Below are 16,484 nucleotides of genomic sequence, written 5' to 3' on the forward strand. Positions count from 1 at the left end.
TGGAGAAGGAACAATAAATGGTCTCTGGAAAGAACCTGTTAAAAAAAAAAAAAACTTAAGGAAGTTGCAACTAAGGAGGTTGCCCAGCAGCATTCCAGAGTCTCAGGCAGAGGTCCTTCACACCATCTGCTACCCAATTCTACTGGAACATAAGAAGAGTCATGCTGGATCAAATCAAAGGTCCACCTTATCCAGCACTCTGTTCACATAGTGGCCAACCGCTGCCTATGGGAAACCCACAAGTCAGACATGGCAACAACAGCTCCTTCCCACCCATGTTCCACAGCAACTGGTGTACATAGGCATACTGCCTATATGCTATGGAGGTAGCATATAGCCATCAGGACTAGTAGCCACTGATAGCCTTCTCCTCCAAGAATTTGTATATTCCCCTTCTAAAGCCATCCAAAGTGCTGACCATCACTATGACCCTGTTCAGATGACATGCTAAGCCACAGTGGTTAAACATTCTGAGCTAAACATTATGACAGCATGTCATGTGAACCATTCCAACTTTAAAATCACTTCACTGGCTTCCAGTTAGTTTCCAGGTGAAGTATAAAGTGTTGGTTATCACCTTTAAAGCCCTACATGGTTTGGGTCCAGGTTACCTGCTGGATTGCCTTCTCCCGTACAATCCACCCTTACACACTCAGGCCCTCTGGGAAGGGTTTACTCCAGTCAGCCACAACTAGGCTGGCAACTATTACCCAGGGGACCTTTTCTTCTGCCACCCCCAGACTGTGGAATGTCCTGCTGGAGGAGACTTGTTGGCTTAATACTCTTTCTGAGTTTAAGACAGCCATAAAGACCAGTCTCTTCCAGCAGGCCTACCCAGATGAATTTTAAACCTAAGAATTTTACGATGTTGTGATTGTTATTTTAATATTGTATTGGTTCTATATGTTCTTTTAACTAGTTTTATGTATTACATTTTATTTAATGTTTTCCCCCACCTTGATTTTTTTATTTTATTTATTTATTTATTACATTTTTATACCGCCCAATAGCCGAAGCTCCCTGGGTGGTTCACAAAACCGATCCAGAAGGAGAGGAGGGTAATAAATAAATAAATAAATGATATTATTATTATTATTATTATTTCTAATTCCTAACCATCATCATCATCATCATCATCATCATTCCTTATTCCTAACCACGGTGGCTACATAACTACAGTTTAAACACGCTCACTAACCATTAGCTGCAAATGGGTTAGCGGCCTAATCATGGCTTAGCATGTTGTCTGAACAGGCCCACTGTGTTGTGGTAGATGCTAGGGACTAACCTCAGGAGTTTCTGCATGTAGAGCATCCACACTATTGTCTTTTATGAAACCAGGGTAATTTTTTAAAAAAAATTCCAGCATTTAGGATCTTTTTATCTACTGCATGTTTTTTATATGCAATTATATTTTCAAACTGATTTTTCATTGTAATTATTGTAAACTGCCATGAAATCAATGCTGATGAAAGGTGACATAGAAATACTCAAATCTATGATCAGTACACACATGTGCTTGACCACTGAGTGATGGTCCCTATCCCAGGGCTGTTTGTTGTATTCCACTTTTGCAGGGTTAGAACCTGGGCCGGGAGGGGAGAGCCAAGAGCAGCAGGCCCACCTCATCCTCCATTTTCCTGAGTGCTCCTCAGAATAGGGCAAAGAAGAGGGAAGCACCCCAGCACAATATCATAATCTAAGGCTCTCTAACCATAAGCCAAAAACACAAAAGCAGCTAATTGTTTCTCTCTTGTCACTTCCTATACGACTCAATAAATGATGTTTTGCTTGTAACTCTTCTGAAAAATCAGCTTCCTCTCACCCCACCCCACCCCAAAGGGCTGATTCTGTGTCAGAGCTCATTTGCCACACAGCTCTAAAGAGTGAACAATATGTCTCTGCAAATCCCTGCAAAGCCAGAAGACGAAGAAACCATATCCCAAGAAGCAACGCAGGTATGCTGCAGGGGCAGTTTGTCCTCTTTCTGGTGGCTGCTTGCTTGGGTTATTCCTTCAAAGGTTTGGGTGAAGTCAGCTCTTTCAAATAAACATGGCGTGTTCCCTAACTAAATACGCTTCAGTGGTGAAGAGAAGGCCAGATGACATGACGGTGCCACTGACATGTGTCACTGCTGTTCTCTTGAGAAGAACACTGAATGGTGGAAGGTAATTAGCATCACATAAGTTCAAAAACATTACATAAGGAAGTGACACCCCATATCGCTCATCCCTGATCTGACGGAAGCATTTCAATTAGCAAAGGGCAATTATGAAATGAGTCAGCTGGTTGGTTTGAGGGTGACAGTTTGGAACAGGATGTGGGACGAGAGGAGGAGGAGGAGGAGGAGACCGAACCTGAATCAATTTGAAGGCAGTTTTAGAGCCCTATGCAGGCATTCAGCCTTCTCCTGTAAATCAGGGCTGCCCCAATACATTTGGCTGCCTGAGGCAGAACAAATAAAATTGTGGTCTGTTTCCCACCACCCCCAAAGTCAAGGTGCATAGTATTCAAGGTTGGTCAAGTTATTTTGGCACCTGAGGCAAGAAATCCCACAAACATCTCTCATTGTGAGTAGAAAAATATGATGATGATGATGATGATGATGATGATGATGATGATCACACAAACACCCATGGAGTAGCTGCACAATCTCTTTGGATTGGTACCTCTAGGAGCCCTCCATCTGGAAGCAACCCAAATTTCTGAGAACCAAGGTCAGCTCCTTCTCACTTTCTCCTTCCCCTTCCCCTTCCCCTCCATTTTAAAATGCTGCAGTACCATTTTGTACAAAACTCTTAGGCTCCTGTATTTTTAACAGTTGCATAGAAAAGAGAATTTCAGCAGGTGTCATTTGTATATATGGAGAATCTGGTGAAATTCCCTCTTCATCACCACAGTTAAAGCTGCAGGAGCTATACTAGAGTTACCAAATTTAAAAGAGGGCAGGGCACCGGCAGCTTTAACTGTTGTGATGAAGAGGAAATTTCACTAAGTTCTCCATATATACAAATGAAACATGCTGAAATTCCCTTTTCAATACAACTGTTAAAGATACAGGAGCCCTGTCCTCCTTTTAATATGGTCACCCTATGACTTTAATAACAGAATTTAAGGTAGCCTTCCCATAACCTGGTGCCCTCCATATGTCTAAGACTACAACTCCCAGAATTCTGTGCATACTATCTAAGGCCCAAAACAAGCACCGCTGTAAATGTGTGTTTTGCAACTACACCTACCCCTCCTTTCCCCTCCATTTGAAAGTAAGCACAGGGGCTCAACCTGATTTTAAAAGCCACCCTACTTCTGTCCTCACACTAGGTTCCAATCTGAATCAGGGCCCCTGCACTTACTTTTTAAATATGTGGCCTACTCTAGCCACAAATTTAAAGTAATTTCTGTTTTATCCCTAAAAACCTACTAAGTATAGTTTTTTGTTTCTCAATATGTTTTAAATACAGTTAATGAAGCACATCATATGCTGAAAAATATTTTTTAGTTCAAATGCTTATTATTATTATTATTATTATTATTATTATTATTATTATTAAAATTTATATACCGCCCCATAGTCAAAGCTCTCTGGGTGGTTTACAAAAGTTAAAAACAGTAAACATTAAAAAGCATACAAAATTTTAAACCATCAAAAATATAAAAACAACAGTAACCATCTAAACAACAACAGTTCTGGGGTCCATTAAAAAACAAACAGCATACGTTGTTAAATGCTGTTAAATACCTCAGAGAAGAGAAAAGTCTTTAGAAATGTTGCTGTTTTATTTAAATGATTTCATGAGTGCATATTCTCTTGTTCTTGTGCAGTCTTAAAGCTGAAATTTATTCACCACTGGTGAACTTCATCTTCTCCATAGAGAAGCATGGAATAAGAGTCTTCCCTTTATTATTATTATTATTATTATTATTATTATTATTATTATTTATTTATTTATTTATTTATTTATTTATTTATATAGCACCATCAATGTACATGGTGCTGTACAGAGTAAAACAGTAAATAGCAAGACTCTGCCACATAGGCTTACAATCTAATAAAATCATAGTAAAACAATAAGGAGGGGAAGAGAATGCAAACAGGCACAGGGTAGGGTAAGCAGGCACAGGGTAGGGTAAAACTAACAGTATAAAGTCTGCACAACATCAAGTTTTAAAAGCTTTAGGAAAAAGAAAAGTTTTTAGTTGAGCTTTAAAAGCTGCGATTGAAGTTGTAGTTCTCAAATGTTCTGGAAGAGCATTCCAGGCGTAAGGGGCAGCAGAAGAAAATGGACGGAGCCGAGCAAGGGAGGTAGGCCTTTAGAACATGGCCTTTCTCGCACCAGTAGAAAATGGTGGGTGTTATTTCTAAGAATGCAGAACTGTTGAAACACCTCACAGAGCTTAGAGTGACCCCATCATACACACATGGGATTTTTTTTTTTTGAAAAATGGATGTCTCTTGAGAAAGCGGCCCCTAAGGTAGATTTTGCATACCATGCAGGCATCCATCATGCAGCACTAGACAGATAAGTTTCCTGTCTGTACTAACAATATCATAATTCTGATAACATAGTATGTTTCTTAACATTTCTTCTGGATACCACATGCTATTATTAGATTTTGAGAACTCTCAGTGGCATGCCCCTCTGCATTTTCCTGCATAACTGGTATGACTATAAGCTCATCTCTGACGCAACAAATAGGCATTTATTTATTTATTTATACCCCTCCACTCTACCAAAAATAACACTCAAGGCAATTTACGTCAGGCATCAACAGCACTGACCTGAGCAACTTTCCCCCATGTTGTGCATGCAAAAGAAGAATTGGGAGTTAAATCCAGACTAATTCATACTTAGAGTAGGCCCATTGAAATCAATGGGTCTTAAGTAGATGTGACTAACTTCTTAAGGACTCAAGAAATACTGTTGCTGATACAAATCACTTAGTGGGCCTGTTTGGACGGAAGAGTGGTGAATAGTGGGATAATTAACCCACGATTTGCTGCAATGTGTGTCATTGCCATTTTGAATATGCAACCTCCAATTGACCCAATTGGAGGTTGCTGTGTGAATCCAAATCTAGACACTATGTTAAGGAACTAGACACAGAATCTAGACACAGTTAAGGAACTCAGCTTGGGCTGAAGAGAAGTAGCAGCAGCAGCAGCAGCATTACTTGGGGGCACTTGTAGCACCCCCAGATGCAGTTTGGCACCCTATTCAAGTGGCTAGTACTACAGAGATTTCCAAATGAAAAACTTTGACCCATGAAGCCTCTTCCCATTGATTTGTCAATGGTTATGTATGTAATTCCTGTCGCTTTTGACGACTGCTATCAACAGTAATCTTGATGTCATGCTTCGTTGCACAAATCTACCATAGTGTGTGATGTGTCACTCCCACTGTGACATCTGTTGTCTCTTACAACGCAGTGTGTGTGGGTTTTCCTAGAAGTCTCCTCTGACATTTAGTGTGGTGTTTTTTTTGACCCTGTACGACTTCCATGTATAAAATTCAAAAACAAAGTAAAATAAATTTTATTGAGCTCAAATAAATATGAAACCTATGCTGAAATTAATGAGATTTCCCCCTTAAGTCCTGCTTATTGAGCTAGAAATCTACAACCTAGTTGTTTGATCAAGTTTTGCAGTGATGTAGATTAGAATATATATAGTTACAGAACACTGCATTGGAAAACGTCCACCAATTGTCATACATAACTGCGTCTTCTATAGGGGTTGATTACACTAGAAGCTAAGTTAGACAAGCATCTGGTGCACAGGGTAGGAAGCAATGGGTCTCCACATAAGGAGCATAGTGTCCTGTTTGAAAGCCAGGCAGGGCTGGTGTCAGAGGTTGGTGTGGTGGGACATCTACTGACAGCTTCGGGGTCAGGATAGCCCCCCACCAATTTCACCACCAGCCTTGCTCATTTGCCCATAGAATGTCATCAGTCTCAGGGCTGTTCTGGGCTCTGGCTGTGCCAGAAATGAAAGCTTAAGAGCATGCTCGCTTCTTGAGTCCAACAGCTGAAGACTGCACACATGTGCACGGGGAACCAAGCATTGTTCAGCTTGCACCCACCAAGGGTAAGCAGCAGTGGTGGCAATTGAATTCAGCCCATCCAACCAATAATTTAATTTCCAAGATAAAGGACGTTGCCTCTTAGGAACCAAACACAAAGTAATCTATCTATGGTTTGCCTGAAAAGAGGAATAATTTAAAATACAAGACTAATAAATGTAACCAAGAGAGAGTTTTCCTTTCCTTCAGTTACTACTCATCCTGTCTCATGCTGTGCAGACTGTCACAACTGCACTGGAGATTCCATTAGTCTGTTTTTTTTGTTTTAAAAAAGAGAAGTTAGCAGTATGAGACCTTCCTGAAAGGTCAAGTACACTCTCTGTCACCTCAGGATGCCCTTATGATTCCAGATGAGTGAGTTTTTCAGCTTTGAAGCTCCCACACAGGCAAGCAGTGTGGTAGTTATTAAAAGCCAAATGGGGTGGAAAAAGAGCTTCTGTCAAAGTGTCTGACACATGCACTCAAAATCAACTTTATCAGCCAAAGTGGGCTCCACAGCACCACGAAATGTTCGTGTCTGTCTTGAATATGCCCCAGGAGTCCTATAGAATTAATTTCTCCAGTATCTTTTTTCCTTAAGTGCCTCTTTATCCATCGACAATTTGCCACCTTTCCATTCTGCAAAATCCTGAAAGAGCTTTCAGCCCAATCCTATACATGCCTACTCAAAAATAAGTCCCCTGAGTTCAGTGGAACTTACTCCCAGGTAAGTATACATAGGACTGCAGTCTTAGAATCAACATATGTAGTCGGGAACAGTTGGGAGATAGCAGTGTCCTCTCACTGGAATACATAGTGCTGGCTCCAGGCTTTTGAGGGCCCTTGGACAAGATGCCTTCAATGAGCTCCCTCCCACAGTGAATCTACTTTCTAATCATCATTGTCAATGGCTGCTATTGCTCCTCATCCCCTTTCTCATCATTGCTACCATTTGCTTGTTTGACAGATGGAGAGCCAGTGAACAAGTAGGCAATAGCATGTACCGTTCCTGCTTGTCACCACCACCATTGTTTGGGGCAGAGCAAGAGGAAAGTAAACAAATAGGTTGCAACAGTGAAGACCAGAAATTCCAGGAGGCTCTTGTCGGTGGACCCCTGCTAGGATATGGGCCCTCAGCAGGTGCCTGACCATGATGGCCCTGGAAATACAGCAGATCTCTTCCATCTACCTTCTCTCTTGAACAGAGACGTTTATTCATTAGGTATAGGATTTCAGCCTCAGTTTTCCCAAGACTACAAGGCACTTTTTTCAGTTTACCACTCTTCTAATAAGGTTTTCATTTAGAAAATATGTAGCCTGCCTTTCAGCTACAAGAGCTCCCAAGGTGGTGGTTGTAGTTACCACATGGTCCGTCCGACCGACCTCTGTTTCTAACAATGTTATCTCATGGGCAGCCTGTTTCTAAACAAAACCCAGTATGTAGATCTAGGGGGCTTACCCAGATTTCAGAGACTTGGCTAATGCTGTGTTGAATCAAGTAAGACTGCTTTCTATTCTTATTCAGTGACTAGGATGGCCATATGGACAGGAGGACAGGGCTCCTGTATCTTTAACACTTGTATAGAAAAGGGAATTTCAGCAGGTGTCATTTGTATGCCTGCAGCACCTGGTGAAATTCTCTCTTCATCACAACAGTTAAAGCTGCAGGAACCCTGCCTAGTGTGACCAGATACAAAAGAGTGCTGGGCCCCTGCAGCTTTAACTGTTGTGATGAAAAGGCATTTCACCAGGTGCTGCATGCATACAAATACCATCTACTGAATTTCCCTTTCTATGCAACTGTTAAAGATATAGGAGCCCTGTCCTCCTTTCCATATGGGGAGAACAATATCTTACTTGCCTGGTGAGTTACTGCCGGGGAAGGAACTGGGAAAGAGAGAAATAGGGGAAGCAGGATGTTTATCAGGTGTCATTCTCTGTGTCATCTTCTAAATGTAGCCATGTTGTGCTGTCTTCTTTCAGTGAGATCCATTTTACAAGTCGCCTCTCTCAATTGCATAAGCCTTCATCATGTATTCTTTTCTCAAAAAATCAGAATAAACCATTTGTGTTTGTGAATGGCTTTTGTCAATATTGTGTAATACCATTTATTTGTTGTCATGTCAGGGGAGGACAAAAGGTAGAAAAATTTAATCTATCGCTTGCTTCACTGTTTTGAGAGGAAGTTTTTAAATTGTAGATACATTCTTCCACAGTGATAACCGGTAATCATTTCCTTCCAGGCTACTATTGAATCTACATTAAAAATAGCTGAATAACAAATGTAATGCTGGCTGCAAAAATCCACAAAAAGGGCTCCCCCCCCTTTCTTTTTTGGTCACAGTGCTCAGGAGAAGTTGTAGGTGGGAGCCAGGAGAGAACGAGAAGACTACTTTCTGAAGCTAGCATGATGCCATGAGATCCTAGCAGTTCTCCTCTGCATCAATGTCCTTTAGCCAAGCCAAAGATTAAAGGCCATCACAGCATAAAGAAAAAGTAAATACTTTAACACCTTATGGTTACATGTTCTCCCTAGATGTCTTGTCATAATATTCAGAGCAAGAAAAGTTTTTTTTTAAAAAAAAAATCTTCTAGTTCCTGCACAAAGGAGAGCCAGATGTGGAATGCCTAGGCCATGGGTAGACAATTTAGTGCCCTCCAGATGTTTTTACTATAAACCCCGTAAGTCCCAGCTAATATGCTCAGTTTGTTTGCTTGACTGATTGATTCCCCACCTTTCCGCTCAATGCTCAGTTGTTAGAGATTATGGAAGTAGTAACCCCAAATAACTGGAGGGCACCAGGTTGCCTACCCCTGGCTTAGGAAGATGTAGAAAAGACAGGCATTCATTCAGATCTCACTAATCAGGGATTAAACATCCCATCCCATGTAGTACCCTGGTGCAATTGACAAAGCTGACTCCTAATGCCTGTCCTGGCTCTACCCTTTAAAATTACTTAGCCCATGTTCTGATCAGTGCTGGATGGCTAGATCTGGGATCCACCATTTTAATTTCCTATAGTACCCCAAAGGCATTGTGGGAAATTTTAACCGGTAGCTCCCAGCTGCCTGGTACTAAACTGCAGAAAAGTAAACCCAATCAGGGACCATTGACAGAAGAGGGTAGAGGCCATTTTGGAGCTGGCCTAGTTAAATATCAATTACTTCTGAGCAGAAGAAATAGACTTAGATTTGGCAGGGAAACCATTGTTCAGGAGGTGTGGACAGGATGTATTTAAACTTTACCCAGTTCAAGGGGATCTGATGTCAGACTGGGCCTCCTCTAGGCTACCTAACCAGGTTCTTGTGATTGAATCTGAGAGGTATTATCGCTCTCATAGATTTATTCTGATTATGTGCAAATCGAGCAGGGGGTGGGGAGAGATTGTCTCCTAGGTCTCACATTTGCCTTCTTCTGATGTCCCAAAATCCTTGGATGAGAGGTGTGTCTCAAAACAGTAGGTGTAAAATATATATTGCACAAATATTCTCTACAGCCCTGAGTTGCAAGCCTCTCAAAGCTAGATGTTCAGAGCAGTTGCATAAATAAAATATTCTGTGAACATTCACATAAAAAGCACCAGTAATTTTTTTAAAAAAAGGCAAAGCTTATTTTAGCAACACAATGGCAACAAAGAGAATAACCCTGGGAATCGTTCTGCTGTGTTCCTCCATTGTGCCTTTCTGCATGTCACTGCTTCTCATCTGTTAACTGGAGAGGAACGCCAAACAAAAGTTTCTTTGTCATGAAAATCAGCCGTGAAGTTCCGCCAACTGTCAGTCAGTGAAACAATTGGATTTAGAACCAGATGTGCCACTTGCCAAAAAAAAAAAAAAAAAAAAAGGAGGGGCAGGGGAGGAGAGGGGGGAGCAGAAGAATATTGTTGTCTAAAAGGCCCTATCTGAACTGCAAAAAATAACTAGGTTTAGGCTAAAATCCGATGCACACTTACCTGGGAGTAAGCTCCACTTAATTCAGTGGGATTTATTGCTGAGTAGACTATTTCATAGTAGACTATGCAGAAGATTGCACTGTTTGATACATGAGTGGACTTGTATGAGGCCACAATCCTATTCACACTCACCTGGGAGTCAGAAAGGACTTAGTTCTAAGTAAAGATGCATTGGATTGCACATTTGCCCTCACTGAGGAAAAATTTGAACAACCGGAACTAAATAAGGGACCACCAATGATGCCCACAAAGATCTCTACTCCCTGCCACCTTCAAAAATTATATATATATATATACACATACACACACACACACAATCAGTGGAGGCTGGTGGCTCCAATGTCAGTGGAGTGGTGAATCCTCTCCAGGTTTCAGTCAGAAATTGTCAGAATACTAAAGGAACTATCCAAGGTTACATTGGAGCCAGCAGCCTCCACTGTTTTTAATAAAACCTTGAAAAAAGTTAGAGTGCCAACTTTTTCTTCTTGTTCCGAACCTGTTGATGATCAACTGTTCAGCAGGTGGGAAGAGGAGGAAAGAGTTGTTTCCTATTTTGTTTGATCTTTTTCCACCCTTTGCACTCTTACTCTCTCTTTCCCTCCCTCTTGCCATTCATTATTTCACTCCCAATAGTCCTTTTCCTCGCTCTTTCTCTTCCCTTTCTCCCTTGGCCTTGCTCTTTCACCTCCTCCCAGCCTCTAGCCTTGCCATTTTTCTCCCCACACCTCTTTACCTGGCTGTTTCTCCCTCTCCTGGCCTCTAACCTTGCTCGTTCTCTCTCCATTTCTACACCTGCCTTCCACCCCACCCCACCACAGATCATCCCTGTGCATCCAAATGACACACAGGGTATCCTTGGAGCAGGCAGGGACAATCTCTCCATTTTCCTGGGATAACCCGTAGATGTAGAAAAGGCCTCCGTTTTCCCCTAGCCTTGCTGTTTCACTTCCTCTCACCCTTTTATCTCACTATTTCTTCCTCCTCCTAGTCACCAGCCTTCCTCCTTCTCTTTCCTATCCCAGTCCTATCTCTAATTCTCTCTCTCTCACACACACACACACTCTCTCTCTCTCACACACACACTCTTCCTGGATGAGGGCTCTGTTGGCAGAGAAGAAGGTAGAAGTGCCAGGTGGGAACCAGGGGCTGAACCCAGGGTTGAGGTAGGGGAAACCTTTCCTTTCCTTTTGGAGCTGGGGGATTTTCATTTCCTTTGAGGCTGGAGAAAGGTGTGTGTTGATAGGATAAGCAAAGCAATTCTGTGTAGTCCTACTCAAAAGTAATTCTCATTGAGTGCAATGTAAGAATGCACAGGATTGGAACCTTAAATGGGAGTTCTGTTGTGTTTCTGTGAGGACAAATATATGGATTGCTTTGGAGTTCAGACCCTTCCTCTTTTTATACTCAGTTTCTTCTGTGAATTACTTGTCCTTTGACTAGCCAAGCCCCCATGGCAGCCTCTGTGTGAGCCATTTTGTGCAGGTGCCCACAGCAGTTTCTCAAGTTACCAAATGTGTCCACAAGTCCAAAAAGGTTGAGGAGCCCTGTTTTAAGGCATGTCATCACTGCAAATGAACTTGCTTCCAGTTGGTGTAGTGGGGCTGCTTTACCATATTTGGTCTGATTCTTTGGGGACAGATGCATTCTGAGAATAGCCCTGTGAAGACAACTGAAATCTAGCTACAATCAATATATGACAGGGTGAACAGGATTGCAGTGGCAGGCTATCTCCACATACCTTGTGCAAAGAGCCTATATGTGCACGAGCTGTATGTGCCAAGGCTCTTCTCTACATGTCTTGCAGGCACAGATCATGCACTCAACCAGTCTGGTTCCAGGTTTTCAAGGGCCCTTGGGCAGGACATGCTCAATGGCCCTGCTCCCTCAGTCTACTTTCTCACTACAGGGTGACCATATGGAAGGGAGCACAGGGCTCCTGTATCTTTAACAGTTGTATAGAAAAGGGAATTTCAGCAGGTGTCATTTGTAGGCCTGCAGCACCTGGTGAAATTCCCTCTTTATCACAACAGTTAAAGCTGCAGGAGCCCCTTTCTCATATATAAACATGCACAATTTGGACTCTGTCTGCATGGAGAAATATAGGGTAAGAATAGAATAGCATGCTGGGGTTTTTTCCTGAATTGTAGGTGGATGGATGGAGGATGGCTTTTGGAGAAATAATGTCTAGGATATTAGGAAATCTGGCACTAAAAAAGAAACAGCATAAGAAAATAAAAGATCCCCACCCCACATATCTTGTGTAACAGCTGCCTTAGCTATGGCTATAGAAGAATACAGAGGACCATGTTTTGGTTACAATTGAGGAGAATGTGGGTTGAGACATGTGGATTTCATAAAGGCTCCCTACCTATCTCCCCTTAATTTCAGACTGTTGGCCTGCTGCCATATCTCCCTCTATGGATCAAATTATACAGAAGCCTTTTCCATGGAAAGACCAACTTCAGTCCAAACCATTCCATGCACATTATTGCAACTTCCACAGTGGTGTTCTAGCCCTCAAAGAGCTCTGATGGCTGTTACAGGGCACGTACAGGGGCTTTGAAGCAGGCACTTCATAGAGAGGTGGCTCAGGCAAAAGATAACCCAGATTCTTTCATCTGTACCACAGAGCTATGGCGCCCCACAATGTATATGTGGTGACAATCTTTTCTGTGGTCTGGTACACTAGTGCCCTTAAGGAGGGGATTACACAACAAGGGAGGGAAGGCAGGAACAAAATAGAAATACTGGGGGACATTTATTGTCACCACAGTCGAGGGAAATTGCACCAATATAAAGTCTATGCAAGGGAAGGTAAACCTTTCACTTCAGTTCCCTTTGCTAGTGAAACAAAGGTCTGCCTTGCTTACTTCCAAACAGCTGGAGAAAGCCACCAGTTCTGGTTTGTATTTGTCTCTTGCCAGCCTCTCTCTCTTGTTTGTGCCTCCTCTGATTGCTTGCCTTTCAGCCACTCCTCTCTGCTTTCCTGCCCTGTCTGCAAGGAGATGCAGGGTTTTATTCTTAAAACTGAGGGCTCAGCTCTCCTTCCATCGCTGGCCCAGCAGCACTGGCCCAAATAGCATTTTTGCCTGTTGGCTTCAAGCTGGAAAGTGTGTTTGGAGGACTAGCTTCCCATTTACAGTGGACTCTCTTTAATACTTGGGATTCATACTTCAGAGAAGTATTTGATCTGAGCAAATGGCTCTCTGTCAGTGTCAGGAAAGCTTTGATATAATGTTAAAGTGCTTATGATGGATGCATTAAAATATATTATGAGAAGCTGGGAACAACCATGGTTTTGAGATCCTGAAAGGCTAGGGGGAACCACATAGAGCAACATTTAAAGTACTGATATCCTGAAGCTGCACATTATTAGAAATATTCTGTGTAATGTGTCATTTCCCTTAAAGCTGCTGACTTGGTGATCACGGTGGTGGTCCTCTGTAAGAGAGGCATTGATTTTTCCCTCAGATGGAAAATGTAATTGTGTCTCTTGTTGTTTTCTCTGCAAAGCAGAAAGTAGAGGGGGGAGTTGTAGATGCTGAAAAAACACAGCCACAGCTCTATCCAAAGGGATCCATGACTCTAATTAAGAACAGGCAATCCTTTCCAAATGTGTCTCATTTAAAATCGTACATATACACAGAGGCCACTAGGAAATTGTCCTTTACACATAGAACAAGCCGTTTCCATCTGCAAAACACATTGATTAAAAGGATGCTTGGTTAAACCTTTTCTTTGTTACTGCACTACTTGAGGAAAAAACCCACACATGTTTTCAGAAAGCAAAGCATGAGCTCCTTGCTGATATATATATATATATATATATATATATATATATTAGGGTGACATATTTCAAAGGAAATGTAAAAAAAGAAAAGAAAAGAAAAGGGATACAATCCTCTAGTGAAACAAGAAAAAGAGAAGAAAAGAGAGAGACCAATTACAGTTGTGCAAGAATAAGACATACTAGAAATTATGAATTAACATTAAAAAATATAATCATACAACATGTATTTCTTCTTATTGGATATTAATCTTTACAATACATAGATGGTTGTCATGAATATTTGGCTACACAGATGGTTGTCATGAATACTGGATATTAGTCTTTACAATACATAGATGGTTATCATGAAGATTTTATCAAAATGTATTTTTGATTACTGTCACCGTATTTATTATCTTAATACCTTTTCTTAAATGATGTAATTAACGTTGTGAAACTACAATTATTTTGAAACTTTTTTTACCAATAGAACAATCATATCAATTGTTTGTATTTATGTTTAATTTGTAATATTAACAATTTGATTGTGCTTTACAACATTTTGCATTAAATACATGTCAAATGTATTGTCTTTTATGGGGACTAAGAGCGTCATCAGATGGAGGGGAAATCATATTTCCCTACCATCGCTTTTCTGTTCCACATTTGGGATGAGCAGCTTTCTCTTTCTTCACATGGGAAAGAAAGAGGAAGCCGCAAGGACCACGTGGGCAATTCAGTGGGTGTTTTTATCATGCTGCTTTTCCTGCACACAGCAGGAAATGGTGGCAAGTTTCGCTTCAATCAAAAAAAATCTGTTTTACCGGATCTTATTTTGTCACAGAAAATAGAGTAGAAGGAGTGGGAGATATGCGGGAGGCAGACAGCATCATCAAAAGGACCCACAAACACCCGTAGGTGGCCAATAACAAGCGTGTGATAAAACATTCCTTTGATGACGCTGTAGTTCTCCATTGTGAATTATTTCTATTATAAATTATTCTCGTATAATTGTATTTGGCTACTGTTTCCTTTCTTTTTGGACGTATTTCAGAGAATCAAAAACCTAACCCTAACTAATGACTAGTTAATCTTTTTCGGCCTTCATAAGTCATGAACAATCTTATGTATTGTCATTGTGCATAGACGTGGCAGCTTTAATATGGTCATTATGTATCCAATGTAGGCTGTTTCCAGAATACAGATGCTGCAAGGTTTCAGTTCTTCCTGGTCTTCCATTCATCTAGATAAAAAAAAAAAAAAAAACCTGCAAGACCAGCACAGACTTTGTAATTTCCATCACTGGCTTCTGGATATTATCTGGGTTTGTATCAGGAAAAGATGTTCCTAACATACTTCATCCCAGAATGTGTTGTCACATTCCCAATGTCCTGAAACAAAAGTGTAGGGAGCTAAGTGACTGAAAACTGCCTAGTGCTGTGGGTGGGAGAATTCACACACACTTGTTTTTCATTACCATTTCCATAAATGTCTTATATGGAGGGTTGTGGAGAGGAAATCCTTTCAGATGACTAGTTGGGTCAGTGTCCGGAAGCTCAGAGCTGAAAACAGCTGGTTTAAGCCAGAGAGCTTTTACGTATATGTCTCATCATCAAAAGTCAGAGGTTGTTGGTGAGTAGTCTAGACGACGGATCTTGCCACCATAACAGAGTTTAGTGGTACTCTACAGCTCTGGTGGATTGTGCCAGTCCAACTAAAGACATTTTGGTTCCTGGGGCAAAAAAAGGACTGCAAACTGTGTTGCTTTTTAATGGTGCCTAAAAATTCCCATAGCGATGTATAGATTTTATTTAATCCATTCCTTCTGTGTTTCATGGATTGTCAGGTATCTTTCATCCCATCATCCACTCATTAATGGAATCGGACTTTCCCCCACACACTATGTAAAAGAAAATATCCACCACAATTTCCATAACTTTTGCTGCCACATAACATTTTACATATTTTTCTTCAGCATATAATCAGTGATCAGAGCACACAAAAATACAGTGTTATACAGCAGAGGCTGAAGAGAGATCCGAGATGTACATATTGGCATATTTTCCGGTAACTGTTGTATTTTCATATGACTAAATGTTTGTACAATTCCAAATATATATATAAAAGCACCACAAGTCTATGGCACAACTCCAAAGATGCTAGTCCCTTGCAGAATTCATGTGTCAAATATATAGAAATCCAAAGTCATTTGAATTCACTTCAGTTTTCTCTATCATCCCTAACCAGCTGCTCTACAAAGTACAGAAGCCGTTAAACAAAAGAGGTTGGTCATGACTGGTCAGAAATAAAAGGACAAAAAATGACAGAAACTGATTGGGCAAAGGACAGAGGTGAAAGGTCTGACAAAGGGCTCATCTACACCAAGCAGGATATTCCACTATGAAAGCAGTATGAAAGCGGTATATAAAAGGCAGGAGCCACAGTACTGCTTTATAGCGGTATTGAAATGCACTGACAACTGTTGGAGCCCATTGACACACACCATATACCACTTTCATACCAGTTTCACAGTATTATATCCTGCTTGGTGCAGATGTGTCATGGGCCCTAACAGTTGTCAGTGCACTTCAGTACCACTATAAAGCAGAAGCGTGGCTCCTGCCTTTTATATACCGCTTTCATAGTGGAATATCCTGCTTGGTGTAGATGAGTCCTCAGTAAAAGAGGCAAACCAACAAACTG

This window comes from Elgaria multicarinata, chromosome 8, assembly GCF_023053635.1.
Source record: "Elgaria multicarinata webbii isolate HBS135686 ecotype San Diego chromosome 8, rElgMul1.1.pri, whole genome shotgun sequence".
In the NCBI taxonomy this organism is placed as follows: Eukaryota; Metazoa; Chordata; class Lepidosauria; order Squamata; family Anguidae; genus Elgaria; species Elgaria multicarinata.